At 27.6% G+C, this 15,647-nt stretch overlaps 1 long non-coding RNA gene across 1 annotated transcript; it reads right to left on the bottom strand.

Annotated features, from left to right (window-relative positions):
* Positions 1 to 238: 238 nt before the first annotated feature.
* Positions 239 to 1,714, bottom strand: LOC125876998 (uncharacterized). Its single transcript, XR_007447565.1, has 2 exons — positions 1,062 to 1,714; positions 239 to 672 (listed from the first exon to the last, which is right to left on the bottom strand). It is a non-coding gene; the product is annotated as an uncharacterized LOC125876998 (long non-coding RNA).
* Between the last annotated feature and the right edge of the window lie 13,933 nt (positions 1,715 to 15,647).

The raw sequence follows: 15,647 nt of genomic DNA, 5'->3' as shown, positions 1-15,647 counted from the left end.
CATTTCAAATTTTGAGAATTCAATAAACGTTTCTTTGATATCAATCTTTTCATATAATAACAATAACAATATGTTCAGTATAATATTACTAGTAGAATCTAAAAAGAGTAGAATATAATGTTGCCCTTAGTATTGAGAAAGGTAAATAGTCTAATAGACACTCGACTCAGATAAAAACATAACAAAATGATTATAGTCATATTATTTAGCAACTAAATCAAGTAATAATATGCATAAATCCTATATAATTGTAATTTTTTATCTTCTTCCAAAAGATAATACTAATAATACAATTAATTCCAAATTCTCTACAACAAAAATAACATTAAAAAAAAACCAAAATTATTGTAGAAAAATAAAGTGAAAATCAAGATCAAAATGATATACAAAAGTACCATTTTCAGAGAGAAAAGATTGAGCCGTCCCCGCCAATATCACCACCGTCCACCGCCGTCAATCCACCGGGAAATCAAGAACTGATGAAAAAACCGCCGGAAAAATCCATTTTAAGCAGAAAAAATCCAACTTTGAAACCCACAAAGTAAGTACTTTCTGCATTTGCATTTCTGACATTTTCTTGAAATCTACAGAACCAAAATCAACAAGAACCTTCATTGCACACCAACTGTTTGATAATTTTCCACCAATTTTTTTTCAGCACCAAAATAAATCCTACAAAAAAAAAAAGATGAGATTTTTAAAGAATCCCATTTACAAAAAAAATAAAAAGGTGTTTGATTTTGTCTTTTTGGTGCATTTTTTGGGGTGTCACATGAACCAAGAAAGGTGAAAAACATGGGGCTGATAAATGGTGTGTAGGTACTATCATTACTGTGATACATTGCTCAGACTCTTCAAAAATGTTATTAAAAAAGTGTCTAATCCTTCAAAAGTAGGGTGCGATAACATTTTTAAAAAGTTCGAGCAATTTATATAGTACTACTATATGTCATATTGTTTTATTTTCTAACTAATTCGGATTCATGTCGATAAAAAGATTACAGCTTTAGCACTTTCTACTAAATAAAAAGGTCAATTATGAGAGTTATAGTACTCCTTACCAAAGAAAATCTCATGATTCGAACTCGAGACTTCTCCATTACCATTCCACTACACACCATTACATGAAACACTTAGTGGCTCCTACCCCCCCAAAAAAAAGTTTCATCTCAAGATTCAAATCTAAGACTTCTCGTCAAGAATGAAGAGATCTTTATTTCATTTAAAGATTTGAACTCCAGACTTTTTATCAAGAATGAAGAGACCTTTACCCTTCCTCCCTTTTAGTGAAACTTCTTTGTTTGTTTTGTTTTCTTCACAACCTTTATGATAAAAAGAGGGTGTTTGATGAGCAAAGTTGTCCTATCCTTAAAATCATGTGTTGGTAGTACTTACTACTAAGTCTATGAGGGAATTAGGTGTGATAGGAAGAGAGGGGAAAAAGAAGGTTAAGGAGACAATTTAAGGACATTGAAAGAGAAATCCTTTGTGCCTTGTAAGTTTGTATATGTCTATTCCCAACACAGTGTGACTATCTGTCTTATTAAACAAACATAATGAAGCCAATAGTGTTAGCTTTGTGTTATGTTATTTGGGCATGGGCTTGACATTGATTGACACTAATAAAACCCCACACCTCTTTAGTTCAACAAGTAAGCTAAACAAGATTTGAGATCGTGGATTCTGAAGTTGAAATTTGAAAATTTGAGTTTTTTTTAAATTGTGTTTTGACGTTTTGGAAAAGGATTGAAGTTTTATAAGTGGAAGTCTGATTAGATATTCAAAATCTGATCAAATTTCATGGCGAAACAAATATTTAGAGTTAAAATTTTAAAATCTACTCCAGAAATATGTGACCAAACGGGAGCTTGAGACTGTTTCATTTCTAAATCTTTCAATTTTATAGATGTTTTTTCAGATGATTCTGGTGTTCCTGTTACCTTACTTGTACCTCAATTATTTCATTTCGTTTTTGTTATTTCACTCATCGGTGCATGTTAACTATGTCTATCAAATTAGGTAGATACACCCCACCCCCCACCCCCATCCTCTCCTCAAGACTTAGGGTCCGTTTGATTTGGCTTAAAAAAAGTAGTTTTTAAGTCAAAAATAAAAAGTCAAACTGAAATGACTTTTAAGTCAAAAAATAAAAAGTAGGGAGAGACCTACGTTTGGTTTTTGACTTATTTTAAGTCATTCTTGACCTTGCCAAACACTTCTCAACTTATTTTAAGTTATTTTTGACCTATTTTAAGTTATTTTTTATATTTGTCAACACTTTCAGAAATTTAAAAACTGACTTAAAAGTAGGTTTGACCAACTTTTAAGTCAATCCAAACACCCTCTTAGCTCAATTGACAAAGGTTAATATATTTGAGGCTTAGGTCACAAGTTGAGTTATATGTCGAATGAACTTTGTCTAGTATTTAAGTAGGGAGGGATAGAAAAGGCGAGATCATTATTTACCAGTTTTCCAAGTTTAAGTTGACCCTTAGGATAGACTTCAGACGGATTTCTTAAATGGTTAATATGATTGGTTATTCTTAATATTTTACTTAGACACTTCAACTAAAAATTCGACCTATTAAGTTCTTAAATTGTACTCAAAATGTGTCAATTGACCTTCCAACCCTCCCCTCAAAAGATATTTGAGTGAACACTACATTATTCATTTGTAATATGTTTATACTAAATCAAAAAATACATAATATATATATTTATTTGAATATAAATATATCACTCAACTCATAATTAAGTTTTCATCTCATTTAATCATATGATAAATTTAATATAAATACCTAATACAAATAAAATTTACCCTTCCTCCACCCCCCGCCCCCCACCCCTCAAAACAAACACCCTTGGGTCAATTTCCCAATTTTTTCACTTCACACCTTACATTATATTGCCTCAAAAGTCCAGTTCCCAATTTATCTAGATTTGCACAAGCAATCTCTGTCTTATTTTCTTTCCTTTATTTAGCCTTCATTTATTACTAATTTCCCTTTCTATCCTCCCTAGATACTGATGCACATTACACATTCAAGAAAAGAGGTTCAACCAAAAAAAGAAAGAAATTAAGATGAAGCGGTAAACACTTTATCATTATAATCAGAGGTTTCACGTTTGAATTAAGAATATGTAGTTGCAGTTGTCAAAGAGCGTTTTACCTTTTAAATGTAAAAATTTCCAACGTTTTTAGTCTGAATTTAGTGAAGCCTTAATAAAGATGTCAAAGACCAGACGAGAAATAAATAAATAAAAGGGAGGTTCAAAGTTTATTTATTTTTTATAAAAATAAGTCATTTTTTTCAATATGTTAACACTAATTCAAAATGTATATATATATTTTGCAGCTTTTGAGTAGTGTATATTATATTTATTATAGTACAAGTTTTTTTAATGAGAGATGACCTGACTCTACTGACTAAAAGGGCATCAATTTCAAGAAAAATTCAAAAAAATAAATAAATAATTATATTATATATTGTAATAATTTTGTTTATTTGCTATTATTGTCTTTATTTTTCTTTATTTCATGCTTTGTTTTATGCCTTCTAGAATCAAAGATCTATGAGAAATAAATTCTCTACCTCATAAATATAGAAATATGATCGGCATATATTCTATCTTTTCTATACTTTACTTATAAAATTAATAAAATATGTCATTATTATTATTATTAATTTTTATTATTTAATTATTTTTTTATATTCTTTATTTATGTTTCTCGAGACTATCACCAAAGCAAAATCCAAGAATTGGTGGCCTAACAACATTCATTTGTTGGACCCAATAGGGGGAACTAAACAAGAATGCTAATTAGCTACTTTTCCCAATAAACTTGGTTTTTGTTGACTCTTTTAGTCAAATATAATAAGTGTTTGTGGGCCCAAAAGGTTTGACAAATAATGGTCCCACTAAGTAACTTTTACATTTTTAAAATAAATTTTTACTTAATATTATATAATTATAAAAAAAATTACATTATCAAAACAATTATGAGGGAGTAACAATTTATTAAAAAAAAGTGAAATTAGTATCTTGTGAAATAAGATAAAAGCAACTTGATTCATATAAAAATGAGTTTTTGGCAAAAATCATCCCTAAAGTATGACTTAAATCTAAAAGTGTTATTTAAGTGAACAAAAAACATCCTTATATTATCCAAAAAGTTGCAAGATTCATCCTTTTATCTATATCTTTTAAGAAACTCACGCCACCAACAAAAAAATGTGTCAAGTCGAATGAATATATGTACACATGGTCAAGCTAGTCAAATTGAGTGATTTTTTTAATTTTTAGAAATTGAGTGTTTAAATCATATTCAGATAAAATATATTCAAATTTTAAATATTCTTTGTAAAATGTATGGCCAAATACAACTCCAACTTCAAAATTTTCAAATAAAGTAATTAAATTTTTTTCATAACTAAACGCCTATGTAATTTCACAAAATTTCAAACATTTCTATACATTGTATAAAATGTGAATTGCATTGTAAAATGAATTTTTACATAATCTTTCTACCATCGGAACCTACTATATAAATATTTCAAGATTGTGTATTGTTGCAAGTCAATTTACTTGATAATGCAAGAAACACATAAACTAACAATACACAAATTTAAATTCTGAGAATGAAAGATTCATTTCCTATGCATATCCTTATTCTTTTTAGGTAACTTTGATCTTCTTGTCGTGGCTAAGGCATGGTGAACAAATTAAAAAATGTATTTTTTATTGGTTCAATCAGTTTCTTAACAAAAATAGTCTGAAGGATGACTTTTGTTATTTTTTAGATAGTATAAGGATGATTTTTACTAACTTAGATAATATAAGGATGTACATTAGATTTGAGTCGTAATTGAGAGATGATTTTAGCCAAAAACTCTATAAAAACATGAATAGTGTGAATTTTGTACACTATAAAAGCTAGGGCAGATATATTATTTATTATACTATTCAGTAGAATTTAATAATAGTTTTGGTTGAATTTTATATATTGAGATAAAAATAAAATACACAAATAATTATTTTATTAATAATATATCTAATATAATTCAGATAGAATGAATGCAAATCTCACCTCTAGTTTTGTAGGATAAATAGATTGTTTTAAATTCAATTGGTGAAACTCTAAGACATTATTATATTGATTCATCATATCCTTCAAATTTCAAACCCCATAATAACAATTATTTTATGAAATTTGAAACTTTGAATGACTATTTTACTATTACAAAGCTGAAAAGTGGCTAGTCGACTAAAATATGTACATATAATATGATGCAAACTAATAGTATAAATGAGTAAGTTTTATAAAAAGCGATGGATTATCACGACGTATAAACTTCAAATTTTGAATTCGGATTTGATTATTAGGTAATGAGTTAAAAGTTGATAGGTAAAAATAATGTAAGAAGAGATACATGATTTTCCTACCCCATTTGCAATTACTAACATCTGCCAGAACAGTATTTACAACTGATGGCACATTTATTATGATGTGATTTTATTTACTGTATTTATTAGATTTCTGTTTCCATTAGGTCAAGGATTTAAAACTTGTCTCACTTAGGTCAAGTATTTTTCTAATAAACGTATTATAGGTGAAAATTTGAAATATCCAAGTTTGCTAGTACAAACACTAAAATATTTTTTTTGTTTGTATATAGTTTAAATTAAACAAGATTTTGAAAAAAGGAATGTGTTACATCTTAGACAAATACCCACTATATCATACGGAGATAGAAAATGAAGAGTTTTATAAGATATAACACACGTTTACCTGGTATGCACACTTTCCAGATGGATGATGATGTATCCCCAAAACAAATTCGTGAGGCCTGTTGAGCCAAAGTGAACAATGTATATCACGAGCTTAAGTTGTGATCATACTTCATTCTAGAAATGTTCGAGCCCTTATTATTTGCTAATAAAAAATCCCTAGACACAAAGAGTAGGTACGATCTAATTTTTTTAATAGAGGAAAAGCTGGTGAAAACTATAAAATGTGTATGCTACTCGCTCTGTCTCTCTCTATCAATTCATAAAGCTTGGGTAAGAGAAAAATGTAAATTATCAAACGACTTTATATCAGGTATAGTTCGTTAGGACAACTCATTAGTCACTAATTAATAGATAGATATAGATAAGTGTGAACAAACAAAAATATATATAGAAATAAATTTTTAAAAACAGAGTTGGGATTTACTAAAATGAGGAAAACAACTATAGTTCTTTATCCAAGAAAACATTAAAAGGTAAAAAAAATTAAATGCTAACTAATTGCTAGATCAATAATGTAAAAAAGAAAGGAAATAAATTAAATGCTAACCAATTCCTAGATCAATTCTTATGCACCAAAATGGAACTCTGAGAAAATGATTGAAGTAACTAATTACTTATGTTGCTCGATTTTTTTTTTAAAATGATGTCGCATTCAAAGATCTTTAAAAAAAAATATTTTTAAAAAGATAAATACATAGCTTTTAATATATTTTATGAAAAATCTGAACAACGTAAATGATTGTTAATACAATTATTATACACCAAAATGGAACTCAAGAAAATGATAGAATCCTAAAGACTATAAAGCAAAGAACCCCATATGGAGAAAGTTCAATATTTATCATAAATATAGACAAAAGAAGAACTAAATAAGTTAATATATATATATATATATATATATTTATGTATGAATATAAAAATATATGCACAGTATCAATCATTTTCAGAACAGATATTTTCTGAGATCAAACCCTACTTTTCCTGTATTTGTATCTGTCCCTTTTATCACTGCCATGTATAACATGGAGTGTTGCAAGTGAATTCAATTGAACTCTTATTTTTAGCATAAAAGAAGATTTCGAGTTCGAGTTTTTGAGAATAGATAATGAATTCGTTATATTTTTGTATGGATGGATTCATACTATTAATCAATCGATGGATTCGTACTATCAAAGGATATGATCTAATTATTCTTAATTAAAAGTTTCGAGCTTGAGTTTTGAAAACAGAGAAATTCCTAATAGGAAGTATAAATATCCTCGTATATCGCTCTACGAGATAAACAAAGGTCTTGAATTTGAGTTTATGAGTTTTGAATTAATTTTTTATACCTATTTTGTAAATCTCTTAATGTAGAAAACATAGTTTTTGGCCTCAGCTACAATAGTGGCGAAATCAGATTTTTTTTTTGTTAATTCATATATATAGAATGATTTTTAATATAAAAAATATTTTTTTTAATGAAGAGTGTTTAACTAATCACTCTTCATTACGTGGCTACAACACTAGGTTGTGCCAAACCCATACCTTATACCTATACATCTAGCTCCGCCCCTACTATGCGACACAATTCCATATTTTTTTATTCATATATATATTATAACAATTTTCGATGAAAGGTGTTCACATACTCATTCTTTATTATGTGTGGCTACACCACTAACTAGAAGCTATTAGGTACTGTTGAATCCATAATTATACATCAAGCTTTGATCTTAAAATATAACATGAATCTAAAATAGTCGGTTCAGTATATTCTGAAGGTAGATAATTATACCAAAAACAAACACCAACACAACAAAAAAAATAAAAAATAAATAAATAAATATATATATATATATATATAAAAGAGAAATGAAGAGTACCTTTCAAATTTCCATTAATAGAGGCAAAAAACTTGTGCATGGATCCATTAATACAAAACTTATTGTATGTTTGGAAACTAAGAAAAGAAATAGTACTAGTGGAAGGAGTATATATATTTGTATATAAAGAAGAAAAAAATTAATTAATTAAAAAAATGAAAGGAAAAATAATCAAAAGCAAAAGGGGTTGCATATCTTTAACACTTTACAATAGAATTGATTTTTTTTTCTTTTTCTTGAAAAATAAAATTGTGAAAGAGATTTCATTTTCAGCTTTTTCTTTTTGTTATTCTATGAAACTTGGGATTTTCCTTCTTTTTTTTTCTCTAAAAAAACCTGGAGAAGAAAGAAAGAAAAAAAAAAAGCTGACAATTATAGTGGATTGAGAGGCCTTTTGGTGAAAATGCTTTTTGCAGAAGAAAAAGTTGAGAAAATTGGAAATTTAATTTAAAGAAAAAGAATTTTGTGTAAAAATTAATATATTTTAACTACGTTATAAATTATTGAGAATATGATTCAGTAAATAAATGTTTGATCTTTTAATTAATATATTTTAAACGTCTAGGTAAGACAATTACACACTTCAATATTGTAACAGAGCAAAAAAAATTCTCAGAATTTAAGTTTCACCACCATTCATTGTTGATTTTTTTTTATTCATGTATTTGGTTTATAAGAAAAATCTATCTTGCACATGAGAGGCATGTGGTTTAGACATGTCAACATATAACTCAATATTGTATACTATCTTATGCTTTTTTTTTATTATATAGTTTTGAAACAATTACTGCCTTCATTTCAAATTATGAATTATAATAATAATAACATATCAAATGTAATGCGTACACATTTTTTTCGATAAACTTCGACTGAATAAATTATGAACTAATTATTATCAATACAAATGCAATGATGAAATATAAATGTTTTTTGTCCTTTCAATAACTCAATATTTGAAGGAAACACAAAGACAAAAAGAACAAAAGCATAAATAGGGTCAAACCTAATTTGGAATCTATAAATATAAAAATAAAAGATACAAATAAAAAAAATAGTTATCTCTTGGAAATAGAAAAAGCAATATTCATTCATAAAGAAATAGAAAAAACAAAAAATAAATAAAAGTAAAGATAGAGAAAAAAAAGTATTTGGGCCAAAAAGCCATTTCAGAACTTTTTATAATGAAACCAATTTCTTTTGGTTCTTCTAATCTTTTGTTGCTTTATAAGTAATGAGTAGTAATAGCAAAAAAAAATTGGACCATATTATCCAAACAATGTTGTCGAAAATTAGTTACGAAATTCATCGTTACTCTATCGCTAAATAATTTGTAATTATTTTTTATTTTAATAATATATTATTAATTTTGTCGTTGAATAAGATTAAGAATAAATTTTACTATTTAACTATAAAACTTATTAGCTTATAATTAATGGTTTTTTTTTTGTGTGGAACAAATGAGATGATCCTTTTAGAAACAAATCTAACAATTTATGGTTCACTTAAATTCAATAATTTTTCACCATATGTGGTTATTGTAAAAGAGTGAAAAAACAATTGTTCACATAAAGTGACGAAAATATGATTCAGTATTACGATGATTATATTATCTTACGATTTAGAGATATAAAAACAGAAATCCTCCACTAGTGGATGTCCATAAATACTCGATCTAGAATCAAATTATTATTGTATGTATTAGGGATTCATAAATTTTGATTTTTGAATTTATCTTTGAAACACTTTGCTATATTAATCACAGATCTCGATTTTACATTTTAAGAGTGATTTTTTTAGTACAAGTACTTTTCCATTTAAGATAGATATCTATATAATACTAATCTAAATTAATTGAATCAGTAAATTTCGAACATCGCTAATTAAACTAAAAACTTGGACCACCTAGCTCACACTAAATCATGCAATAGGATATATAGTCAATTATGTTTAAAAAAAGCAGCCGTTATATCTGACGTTAATAGAGAAAAGAATAATATAAAATTTAAAAGACAAAAAGTAAAATAATTAAAGTGATATAATTAGTTAAAAAGATTATTTTGATATGATTAGACCACGTTATAGTTAGATTTATTAGAGTTGTGACCATGTGTGTTTTTCCTCTTTTCCCTTTAGGTCACGTGAGGAACAGTCTTTGAAGGTTTTTTTTTTAAATTCGGGGTTTAGTATCTATTTTGAAATCTCGAACAATTTAATCTCACGATGTGGATGGTGACATTCATGACGGAGAGGCGGAGAGCAAGCTTCTGAACCCTGGAGAAGGAGTGCATATTACATTTTAGATGAATTTTAAATTGGAATAGGAGAAGAAAGTTAGAAACCTTATAAGAATGAGTTCAGAGTCAATTGTTGAGGCGTCTTATGGATGAAAATAGACAAATTCATGCAAATCTAGTTTCAGAATAGATAATACCTTAACAGTTGAATCGAAATTGGTACACAAGTCATGAGATCGATACTAGGAAGAAGCGGGCACTCGACCCCTCACATACTTTACAAGAAAGATAGATTGTCGAGTTCGAATCATCTGATTCTAAAAGACACATGAGTTCAAATACTATGTATAAGAATAATTTAAGGAGAAAATACTTTTTATTTTGTTTCTCTTTCCTTCTTAATAAATATTGAAGGAAATATATTCAAATTGAGCGAAAGAATACCAAAGATTTTTACTTCAAAATATTAACTACTTTGAGATGAAAACATAGTAATTATATTTGTATTGCAAAAAAAAAGAAAGATGAAGGGTTTCCTTTAAGAGTAATTAGATGAAAATAATTAGAGATTTTGAATTTGAATTTTGTGTATGAATTAGCTTTAGATGAGAAACGTTTTATCTCTCCGTGTGGAACTTTATGATGAATCCAATTTAATCAATCTCAAAACAGATTTAAACACCGAGTGGAAATCAAATGAAAAAAAGGATTATGAATGGTTTTAGGCCTTCCATGTCTTCCTAAGCCTACACAAAGTCATAGCTCACCACCCTTGTAAACTGAAAGTACTTATTTCTTTACATAACAGAAATAATGGATAATATAAATATTCATATTATTCATTGAACTTACTCATTTTTATCCGTATTAAATAAGGATTGGGTCAAATATTTTTGAGAAAATTAAGCAAAATGTCAGCCCATAAGGTTTACTTACCATCTTTTTAGCCCAATTTATTTAAATTACCTAAAATGGTCGTTCAACCTTATTTTTTTAGCAACTTTCACATATAACAAACATAAAAATCATATTTATATGTTATTGCTATAGTTTGCATAATTGCGCTCCATAGAAAATTTTATGTTTGCTATGGAGCTTTTGATTTATATAATCTACAAACATCTAATTTTATACAAATTATTTAGTTTGTCTAAATTCATTTATACATTGTAATTTATATAATAAGATCTGTATTTGTATAATTATAATTGTATAAGATGAAAGTATATGTATTTGTATTTGTATATACATTTATTTGTATTTGTAATTTGCGCTCCAACCTTCTTTTTCTTCTTCTTCTTCTTCAAGCTCCTATAGCTTGTAAGAACAAGATGAAAAAGCGAAATCTCATAAAAAAGACATCAGATTTTATCGTACAACATCTAAAATCAGAGAATGGTATATTTCACTTTGTCTCGTGATCTCTTCATACCACAATAAAACTTGCTTGATTTAAGATTTGATGTACCATAAACGTAAATTGTTTCAAGCGAATTATATATGAAATATTCGAAACATCGAGAGGTTTCGTATCTGAGATTTGAGACTGTTTAGAAGTGATTCTGAGTTGATCGAGATTGAATAGTTAGTGTATACTTCATGTATAGTTTAGCTCTATTCAGTTTTTGAGTGTATCTTAATGTTTAGTCAGTGTATAGTTCATGTATATGTAAGCTATATTATGTAGTTATTGTAGCTATAGTGTATAATCACTATATACTTTCTATGACTTTCGGCATTGTATACTTCCTATGACTTTTGACTATTATGTAAATAAGACATAATTGTATTTATAGTAAATTAATAATTTTGTTGTATATAGTTGAAATTAACCCTTTATATAATGTATTGTATAAACAATGCATATGGATGTATGTATATTCTTTATAAATAGATATATATCATGTATACATAATTATACACTATGTATACAATACTGATACATTGAATTACTATTTATACAATATCAATACATTACATGTACAATAATTATTTTGTTGAATTTTTTTTTGGTCACATGTATGGAAGAGTTAGAAATTCGCTCCATAATGTTGTTTTCATTTTTTTAATGTGAAAAATACTTTGAGATACAAAAAATGCAGCTTACCCACGATTTTTCTCCTATTTAACCATGGTTTCCTATTTAACCACGGTCCTAGCATCAACGATACGCAACCCTGAACGTAATACAAAGATTAGGGAAAAAATTCACCCAATTATTCCTTGTGGAAATTAAAATAGAATCCTACTAATTGGATCCCATTAATTTGTCTCCTAATATATGCTCATGTACTTGACGTGTGATTCGAATTCCATGAGATCCCTTAAATGAGAAAAACCATTTTTATTCGAATTTTCTCATTTTTAAAATTCAAACTTGAAATTCTGGCTAAGAATTAAAAAAAATCGATAGATTCCTTAACAACCACTTAGGAATGAAAGAATAATTGTGGTTGTATATTGCATACTGGTCCAATAACAATTTGGGGACACATTATTATCTTATGAATCAGAATATAATTCCAAAAGAAATGATCTGAAAAAAAAAATAAAAAAAATTCAAATGATTAGATAACCAATTTTTTTATTTAGGTTTGATTTGGTTTTACATTTTAAAAAAAGTGATTAATATTTGGTTCGATTCACAACCCCAGAAGAAATAACCAAACCAACAACTCCTACACATATTTTTTATAATTATATATGTAATATATTATTTTTTATAAATATTATTAAATATTTTATATATGTTTTCATCAAATTTTATTTATAATTCATATGTGAAAAAAAAAAGTCCATCAAAATGTCAATTCAGGTCTAAGCCCAAAATTAGAGCCGTCAAAATGGGCTTAGCCCATGGGGCCGGCCCAACCCTACCCGTTATTGGGGTAGGGTTGGGAAAAGATTTTTCAAGTCCATTTAAAACTAGGACTTATAAGCCCGGCCCATATAAGCCTTTGTCCATTGAGGCTTGATCGGGGCAGGGATGGGGTCGGCCCATGGGCCAAAACTTTTTATTCAAGAGTAATTTACAATAATCTCATAGTATATAATCTAATAATTTGAATACACACTATGTTGTAATATTATGAATCTTCATATATAGATACATGTATCTCGGAATATATGGACTCAAAATTAGGTTAATTTGTTCTAGATTAGATTCGCATGTATCTATGATACATATACAAATCTCGCGCCCTCGCCTCTCTCCCATCTTGCTTGTCACTCTCTTATCTCACTCGCATAGCTGGTATGCGAGATACATGCTAATTACACTAAATTTTTGCTAGTGTTATTGAAACAACACTATTATTTGCCATATTTGATTTGAAAAATCTTCTATTTTTTTGATGTTACAGAATTACAAGTTTGAAAAAAAAAAAAAAAAAAGAAGGGCTAGCCCGCCCCAGCCCTCGGCCCTTCTAGGGTTGGGTTGGGTTGAGCATTTTCAGGCCCTACCAAATGAAGGGTCAGCCCGCCCTAGCCCTTCAAATTCCTTGGCCCGCGAGGCTTGGGCCGGGTGGGGCTGGGCCGACCCTTTTTGACAGCTCTACCCAAAATCAACAAATAAAACAAAAGCAACAATGACCAATTTTAATTTCTTGTTGTGAATAACGAGTGATTTATGGGTTGTTAGGTTATATTTTTTATTTGCTAACTAATTTATTTTTCTATATCCTATCTTGAGTTTTGATTTTATTTTCGTGTATAATTAATTACCAAACAATCAAACCATTTGATAAAAGAAATTTAAGCAAAAAATAAATTTTAGTAAAAATCTTTTTCTAAATTTAATGGGAATTTGGGATTTATTGTGAATAATGAAATTATAATTTGCAGTAGGATTCAGAAGAGTGCTACTCTAAAAGTCATGACTATAAGCTCATAAAGTGATGAAATATTAGATACTCCTCCTGGTCTTAATTCATATGACATCATTCAGATTTTGACAGTTAAACAATTTTTTTTCATCATAATTTTTTAATATATCTAATTTTAAATATTTTAAATTATTAATTATTATGACTTGTAGTTTTTTATGTAGTTTTATAATATACAAATTTTCTTTACATTGTTAACAATATAATAACATGCAATGTACCTAGACATCTTTATTCACAAAAGAAGACCATGCAATATAACCAAAAAAAAAGTTTTATTTTTTAAAAAGAACAAAGTCAAGTCAAGGACCCCTACAAATCTAGGATAATTGACCATAAATATGAAAATGGCACATTAAATGTTATTCACGACTTGACCAAAATAAAAAAGAATTTAGTTGTGTAGATAAATTACTAACTGCCTAATAAAGTCTTTATTTTAGTAGTTTAATTATTACTTTCCAAGTCAACAACGTCGTAATCAATGTAATTTCACGAGTAAGATTTATGAAAAGCAAAATGTATGCATATTTTATTTTAATTTGGAGATAAAAAGACTATTTTCGATAGTGTCTACTCATCTATTACAGCAAATGTTGTGGTGATAAAGTGGTAAATACTCCTCCATCTTTAACTAAAGATTTCGATTTCAAGCCCTGAGTATGAATTCACTTTTACTACACAACACATTATTTTTCAAAGTAAAACTTTCCACCATAAATTTAAATTAATTGTGCTCCATATATATATCGAATATCGAGTGGAAAATGTACCCCAAAATTGTTTATAGTGGAATGTATTGCATATGAAAGAATTGAACCTTTCAATAGAATATTTTGACCGTCACAACATATAGTAAATGAGTAGTAGGTAATCATACAAAGTTATATAATTTATTTATCGATTTCTTGTGTTATTTCTTCTCAATCTCTTAATATAAAAAATCATATAACTAAAGTCTAAAATAATATTTATAATAAATTATATCCCTCACTAAGTATTACCTCAAAATTTCATTTTCAAGCAATTCTCTTCTTAGATTTTCAACTTTGACTATGTCAATGGATCAACAAAATATAATTAAACGATACCATATAGTAAAAACACAAATTTGTGACGGAATAATACGTATGAAGAGCAAGGTCTATCACTAAATTCTAACGATTTTATGATGAAATTTATTAATGGAAAAATCTTTTTGGCCAGAATTTGACCAGAATGATATTTTATCTATGTTATTTTACCTTTTTAAACATTTTACCCTTTTAACTAAAAAAGATCAGTTTATTTTAAAATTAAAAAAAATATTATAGTTTTTTTTAATTTTCTAGCCATTTAGCACTTCCCTTTATCAATATATCCAAAATTTGTGACAATATTACCCTTTTATTGCTTTTTTCTTTGCGATGCTTTAAATTTAGCGAAATCTTATAGGTAGTCGGGGTTTCATAATAGTAGAGTATACCCAAATTATTTTGTAGTGATAAAAAGAAAACTTTTTTTTAAAAAAAATCGACTTAAATAACAAGTATCAGAACAATAATTTTAGTATTATGACCAAAAATATGTCCACTATTATTTTGACTTTTGAATAAACACAAACAAAAGAATATGATTTATTATACTAAAATAAGTTTACTTTTTACGTATTCTGAAGAGTAACGATTGCGGATTTCTTTGTCAACGGAAGAAAATTGAACATGATGACTCATTCACAAAGATAAAAAAGGACAAATAGAAAGAATTGAGTTGAGTGAGAAATTAGTAATTGGTTGTTCCAAACCAACCGGCATTTATATCTTTGTCCCAATTGATAAAGTTGAAGATATTGATCAATTATATTTATTGTTTTACAAATAAAAGTTTATATA

Source organism: Solanum stenotomum, chromosome 9 (genome assembly GCF_019186545.1).
Source record: "Solanum stenotomum isolate F172 chromosome 9, ASM1918654v1, whole genome shotgun sequence".
NCBI classification, from domain to species: domain Eukaryota; kingdom Viridiplantae; phylum Streptophyta; class Magnoliopsida; order Solanales; family Solanaceae; genus Solanum; species Solanum stenotomum.
The sequence above is the reverse complement of the archived record's forward strand: the minus strand, read 5'-3'. Positions and strand labels throughout refer to the sequence as shown.